The sequence below is a fragment of the Salmo salar genome, chromosome 12 (genome assembly GCF_965601325.2).
Source record: "Salmo salar chromosome 12, fSalSal1, whole genome shotgun sequence".
NCBI lineage: Eukaryota > Metazoa > Chordata > Actinopteri > Salmoniformes > Salmonidae > Salmo > Salmo salar.
The window spans coordinates 87,631,272-87,638,771 of NC_138302.1; the positions used below are offsets into that span (position 1 = coordinate 87,631,272).

Consider the following 7,500-nt stretch of genomic DNA (forward strand, 5'->3'; position numbering starts at 1 on the left):
GTGTGTGTGTGTGTGTGTGTGTGTGTGTGTGTGTGTGTGTGTGTGTGTGTGTGTGTGTGTGTGTGTATAGAGGGGCAAAACATCGTCTCCAACAGCCCCCAGACAGTCATCCAACCATTGGGGCTCAGCCTGATGTCTGCTGTCCCTCAACTCCACTTCCTCTCTCTGGTCCATGACCCCTGACCTCTAACCCCTGACCCCACTGACATAAACACCCCGTCACTAAGTTACAGATCTAGTATTACCTGCACACGTTAACAGCCCTGTGTGTGTGTCCTCCAGACCCTGTGATAATGACTTATGAGGTCTGATATGCATGGAGGTGCCTGAGAGGCTGTGTGTGTTGGGGGGGGGGTGGGACATCTGGTTTGCGTAAGAAGCGGTAGGGCACCAAAGGTCCGTTGGGGGTAGAAGGGGTTTTAATGCTCTCCCCTACTGAGGGTATCTCCAGGGAAATCTCTCTCGCTCTCTCCGCAGTCAAACCAACTTTACTGGCACGACTACAAAATACACTCTACCCAGAGGGACGCTATTGAGACCAAATACTGACTGATGAAACCAGCCCACTAGTAAAAACTCTCCTCTACTGTCCAGCACATGCATGTGAATGTGTGTGTGTACGTGTGTGTATATGTGTGTGTGTCTGTGTGTGTTCTGAGTAGAGTATTTCTCACTGCATCAGTTTGTGAGTGTGTTCCTGGCTCATTACGCTGCTGTGTGAGAGAGAGGGGAGAGAGAGAACTGCATTATCCCAAGGTCCAAAGCAAAGCCTGTGTTTTTTCTATGGGGTTTGTGGGTAGTTGTCTCCTGTTTTGTGTCTGTGCACCTGACAGGACTGTTTAGTGGTGGTCGTTGTTTTGTATACGTGATTTGTTTGTTTTTCTTTCTTTTGATTTAATAAAGAAAATGAGTATACACGTTCCCGCTGCACCTTGGTCTAATCCTTACAGCGCCCGTGACAGAACTACCCACCACAAACGGACCAAGCAGCGGAGGAAGGAGCAGCAGAGGAACTATGTGGACTATGCGGAATCATGGACCTGGGAGGAGATCCTGGACGGGCAGGACCATGGCACCAGGCTGGGGAGTACCAGCGCCCTAAGGAGGATCTGGAGGCAGCCAAGGCAGAGCGGGGTCATTATGAGGCATTATACGCACCGATGGGCAAGTACGAGAGGCACCCCCAAGAAATGTTTAGGGGGGGGGGGCACACGGGGAGATTGGCTAGGGCAGGCAGTAGACCTGAGCCAACTCCCCGTGCTTATTATGGGGAGCGTGTGGAGACGAGAGCGCCGGTGTATGCAGAAGTGCGCACGATCTCGCCCATGCGCACGCACAGTCCGGTGCGAGCGATCCCAGCCCCTCGCAAGTGCCGTGCTAGAGTGGGCATCCAGCCTGGAAGGAGGATGCCTGCACAGTGCATCTGGCCACCAGTGAGCCTCCTAGGCCCAGGCTACCCTACGCCTGCTCTACGCACGGCAACCATCAGGCCCCTGCACAGTCCAGTTCGCCCTGTGCCAGCACTCCGCTCGTGCAGGGTTACTATTACCATCCAGCCAGGACGGGTTGTGCAGGCTGTGCGCTCCAGACCTCCAGTGCTTGTTCATGGCCCGGTGTATCCAGTTCCTGCTCCTCGCACTAGCCTTGGGGTGCGTGTCTCCAGTCTGGCGCCTCCAGTAACAGCACCACGCACCAGGCCTCCAGTGAGTCAGCCCAGTCCAGTACGTCCTGTTCCCGCTCCTCGTACAAGCCAGCCAGCCCCACGCACCAGGCCTCCAGTGAGTCAGCCCAGTCCAGTATGTCCTGTTCCCGCTCCTCGTACAAGCCAGCCAGCCCCACGCATCAGGCCTTCAGTGCGCAGTCCCCGTCCAGAGCTTCCGGCAACAGTGCCTCGTCCAGAGTGTCCGGCAACAGTGCCTCGTCCAGAGTGTCCGGCAACAGTGCCTCGTCCAGAGTGTCCGGCAACAGTGCCTCGTCCAGAGCGTCCGGCAACAGTGCCTCGTCCAGAGTGTCCGGCAACAGTGCCTCGTCCAGAGCGTCCGGCAACAGTGCCTCGTCCAGAGTGTCCGGCAACAGTGCCTCGTCCAGAGTGTCCGGCAACAGTGCCTCGTCCAGAGTGTCCGGCAACAGTGCCTCGTCCAGAGTGTCCGGCAACAGTGCCTCGTCCAGAGTGTCCGGTAACAGTGCCTCGTCCAGAGTGTCCGGCAACAGTGCCTCGTCCAGAGTGTCCGGCAACAGTGCCTCGTCCAGAGTGTCCGGCAACAGTGCCTCGTCCAGAGTGTCCGGCAACAGTGCCCCGTCCAGAGCTTCCGCCGACAGTGCCCCGTAGAGAGACGGCCCACAGTCCGGAACCGAGAGAGACGGCCCACAGTCCAGAACCGAGAGAGTCACTCTACAGTCCGGAATCGGCGCAGCCAGAGTCGCCCTCCAGTCTGGAGCTCCCAGAGTTGCCCTTCAGTCCGAGGTCTCCAGCGACGCACATCAGCCCGAGGTCTTCAGCGATGCGCCATAGCCCAGAGACTTCGGGAAGGGTAACAATTAATAAATATTTAGCGGGGGTGGACAGGTTAGGTTGGGGAGGAATGCCGGAGCCTGAGCCAGGAGGTTGGGAGGGGGGGTGTAGCACAAGAAGCGTCGGTGACGGTGGCCACCCTCCCTTCCCTCCCTTTAGGTTGGGATAATTTTTTTGGGGGGGGGTTTATTTTATTTCTTGTGTGTTTATTGGTGTGTGAGGTGCATCCGGGGTCTGCACCTTTGGGGGGGGGGGGGGGGGGTGTACTGTCACGTCCTGACCAGTAAAGGGGTTATTTATTTTTGTAATTTGGTCAGGACGTGGCAGGGGGTGTTTGTTTAGAGTGTTTCGGGGTTTGTTGGGCTATGTTCCTATGTAAGAGGGGTGTTTGTTTAGAGTGTTTTGGGGTTTGTTGGGCTATGTTCCTATGTAAGAGGGGTGTTTGTTTAGAGTGTTTCGGGGTTTGTTGGGCTATGTTCCTATGTAAGAGGGGTGTTTGTTTAGACTGTTTTGGGGTTTGTTGGGCTATGTTCTTGTTAGTTTATTTCTATGTTAGTTCTAGTCTTTCTATTTCTATGTTTAGTTAATGGGGTTGACCTTCAATTGGAAGTAGCTGCTCCTCGTTGCTTCTAATTGAAGGTCTTATTTAAGAGGGGTGTTTTTTCTATGGGATTTGTGGGTAGTTGTCTCCTGTTTTGTGTCTGTGCACCTGACAGGACTGTTTAGTGTTGTTTGTTGTTTTGTATACGTGATTCTTTTGTTTTTCCTTCTTTTGATTTAATAAAGAAGATGTGTATACACGTTCCCGCTGCACCTTGGTCTAATCCTTACGACGCCCGTGACATATAATAGTAAACGAAAACTGAAATACAAATAAAAATGAAAAACATTTGAAGTTTTTATTTTAGTTTTGTAGTAAAATATAATAGTTTCAATATAGTTTTAGTTCTTCAAATGTTTTTCGTTTTTATTTGTATTTCAGTTTTCGCACTTTATTGTTTGACCAAACAAGACGTTTTGAGCGAGGTGACAATGTAGAATGTGCTCTTTCTACATTTACAGACATCCTTTTCATTTTGTGGCTGTCTTACCGATGACAGAGTCGGCGCAGGTCTTAAATAAAATAAAATGAAATGTTATTAGTCACATGCTTTGTAAACAACCAGTGTAGACTAACAGTGAAATGCTGACTGACGGGCCCTTCCCAACCATGCTGAGAAATAAAATAGAGAAATAATAAAATAGTAAAACACGTAATAATAAAAGTTATAATAAATACACAATGAGTATTGATAACTTGGCTATATACACAGGCTACCAGTACCGAGTCAATGTGCAGGGGTATGGGGTAATTGAGGTAGATATGTTCAGGTAGGGGTAAAGTGACTAGGCAACAGGATAGATAATAAACAGTAGCAGCAGCTTATGTGATGAGTCAAAAGAGTTGGTGCAAAAAGGGTCAATGCAGATATTTGGTTAACTATTTAACTAACTATTTAGCAGTCTTATAGCCTGGGGGTTGACGCTGCTATGGGTCCGGTTGGTCCCAGACTTGGTGCATCGGTACCGCTTGACGTGCAGTAGCAGAATGAACAGTCTATGACTTGGGTGGCAGTTGCCATACCAGGCGGTGATGCAGCCAGTCAAGATGCTCTTAATGGTGCAGCTGTAGAACTCCTTGAGGATCTGAGTGCCCATGACAAATCAGCCTCTTGGGGGGACGAAGTGTTGTCGTGCCCTCATCACCACTGTGTTGGTGTGTGTGGACTATAATAGATCCTTAGTGATGTGGACACCAAGGAACTTGAAGCTCTCGACCCGCTCCACTACAGCTCTGTCGATGAGAATGGCCCGGCCCTCCGTTTCCTGTAGTCCACGATCATCTCCTTTGTCTTGATGACGTTGAGGGAGAGGTTGTTGTCCTGGCACCTCACGGCCAGGTCTCTGACTGTCACGTCCTGACCAGCAGAGGGAGCAATTGTATTAGTTTTGGTCAGGACGTGGCAGAGATTTTGTGTTACGTGTGAGTTGGTTGTTGGACTCCCAATTGAAGGCAGGTGTGTTGAGTTGCCTTTGATTGGGAGTCCTATATAGTAGTGTGTGTTTTTCCTAGGGGTTGTGGGTAGTTGTTTTTGCACTGCGTGTTGTGTGCCTGCAAAACTGTTCCTGTCGTGTTTATAGTTTTTTTTCCTGTGGATGCTTTACTTGTGTTTATTAAAAATATGAGTATCCACATTCCCGCTTCGCCTTGGTCCATTCCTGACGACAGACCTTACACTGACCTCCTCCCTATAGGCTGTCTCATTGTCGTTGGTGATCAAGCCTACCACTGTCGTGTTGTCGACAAACTTAATGATGGTGTTGGAGACGTGCACGGCCACGCAGTCGTGGGTGAGCAGGGAGTACAGGAAGGGACTAAGCACACACCCCTGAGGGGCCCCAGTGTTGAGGATCAGCGTGGCAGATGTGTTGCGGAGTGCAATAGAGATTGCGTCCTCTGTGGATCTGTTGGGGCGGTATGCAAATTGTAGTGGGTCCAGGGTGTCTGGTATGATGATGTGAGCCATGACCAGCCTTTCAAAGCACTTCATGGCTACAGATGAGTGCTACGGGGCGATAGTCATTTAGGCAGGTTACCTTGGTGTTCTATAATAACCTTGTAACACACATACACTCTGCAGAGAGATCTCCTCCAGTGCTGCTTTGATGATGGGGAACACAGCAGTTAAAAATCTCTCTCTCTCACGTTCTCTCTCGCTCTCTGATACTGCTCAGGAGAACAGAGAGAGAGTGTGTTCATGAGGATTCAGATCTCTGATCCTGCTCAGGAGAACAGAGAGAGAGTGTTCATGAGGATTCAGCTCTCTGATCCTGCTCAGGAGAACAGAGAGAGAGTGTTCATGAGGATTCAGCTCTCTGATCCTGCTCAGGAGAACAGAGAGAGTGTGTTCATGAGGATTCAGCTCTCTGATACTGCTCAGGAGAACAGAGAGAGAGTGTTCATGAGGATTCAGCTCTCTGATCCTGCTCAGGAGAACAGAGAGAGAGTGTTCATGAGGATTCAGCTCTCTGATCCTGCTCAGGAGAACAGAGAGAGTGTGTTCATGAGGATTCAGCTCTCTGATCCTGCTCAGGAGAACAGAGAGAGTGTGTTCATGAGGATTCAGCTCTCTGATCCTGCTCAGGAGAACAGAGAAAGTGTGTTCATGAGGATTCAGCTCTCTGATCCTGCTCAGGAGAACAGAGAGAGTGTGTTCATGAGGATTCAGCTCTCTGATCCTGCTCAGGAGAACAGAGAGAGAGTGTTCATGAGGATTCAGCTCTCTGATCCTGCTCAGGAGAACAGAGAGAGTGTGTTCATGAGGATTCAGCTCTCTGATCCTGCTCAGGAGAACAGAGAGAGTGTGTTCATGAGGATTCAGCTCTCTGATCCTGCTCAGGAGAACAGAGAGAGTGTGTTCATGAGGATTCAGCTCTCTGATCCTGCTCAGGAGAACAGAGAGAGTGTGTTCATGAGGATTCAGCTCTCTGATCCTGCTCAGGAGAACAGAGAGAGTGTGTTCATGAGGATTCAGCTCTCTGATCCTGCTCAGGAGAACAGAGAAAGTGTGTTCATGAGGATTCAGCTCTCTGATCCTGCTCAGGAGAACAGAGAGAGTGTGTTCATGAGGATTCAGCTCTCTGATCCTGCTCAGGAGAACAGAGAGAGAGTGTTCATGAGGATTCAGCTCTCTGATCCTGCTCAGGAGAACAGAGAGAGTGTGTTCATGAGGATTCAGCTCTCTGATCCTGCTCAGGAGAACAGAGAGAGTGTGTTCATGAGGATTCAGCTCTCTGATCCTGCTCAGGAGAACAGAGAGAGTGTGTTCATGAGGATTCAGGGGAGGATGTGATGAATGGCTTCATTAAAGCTGCATTAACAGAGGTGTGAACCAGAGACCTGAGCCAAGACACTGCAGCTGCTAGCTCTGCATCCACACACACACACACACACACACACACACACACACACACACACACACACACACACACACACACACACACACACACACACACACACACACACACACACACACACACACACACACACACACACACACACACACACGAGAGGGAGAGAGGGAATGAGGAGAAAGGGAATGAGGAGAGAGGGAATGAGGAGAGAGGGGAATGAGGAGAGAGGGAACAGGGGAGAGTGGGGGGAGGAGGGGGAACAGGGGTGAGTGGGGGGAGAGGGAACAGGGGTGAGTAGGGGGAGGAGGGGAACAGGGGTAGGTGGGGGGAGGAGGGGGAACAGGGGAGAGTGGGGGGAGAGGGAACAGGGGTGAGTAGGGGGAGGAGGGGGAACAGGGGTGAGTGGGGGGAACAGGGGTGAGTGGGGGGAGGAGGGGGAACAGGGTGAGTGGGGGGAGAGGGAACAGGGGTGAGTGGGGGGAGGAGGGGGAACAGAGGAGAGTGTGGGGAGGAGGGGGAACAGGGGTGAGTGGGGGGAGGAGGGGAACAGGGGTGAGTGGGGGGAGGAGGGGAACAGAGGAGAGTGTGGGGAGGAGGGGGAACAGGGGTGAGTGGGGGGAACAGGGGTGAGTGGGGGGAGGAGGGGGAACAGGGTGAGTAGGGGAAAGAGGGGGAACAGGGGTGAGTAGGGGGAGTAGGGGGAGGGGGAACAGGGGTGAGTAGGGGGAGGAGGGGAACAGGGGTGTGTGGGGGGAGGAGGGGGAACAGGGGTGGGTGGGGGAAGAGGGGGAACAGGGGTGAGTGGGGGGAGGAGGGGGAACAGGGGTGAGTAGGGGGAACAGGGGTGAGTGGGGGAGGAGGGGGAACAGGGGTGAGTGGGGGGAGGAGGGGGAACAGGGGTGAGTGGGGGGAGGAGGGGGAACAGGGGGGGGTTGGGGGAGGAGGGGAACAGGGGTGAGTGGGGGGAGGAGGGGGAACAGGGGTGAGTGGGGGGAGGAGGGGGAACAGGGGTGAGTGGGGGAGGAGGGGGAACA

At 52.4% G+C, this 7,500-nt stretch overlaps 1 protein-coding gene across 1 annotated transcript in view; it reads right to left on the reverse strand.

Moving 5' to 3' along the window:
• The window catches only part of LOC106565713 (SLIT-ROBO Rho GTPase-activating protein 2), a 213,665-nt gene that overhangs the window by 168,371 nt on the left and 37,794 nt on the right, over window positions 1-7,500 (reverse strand).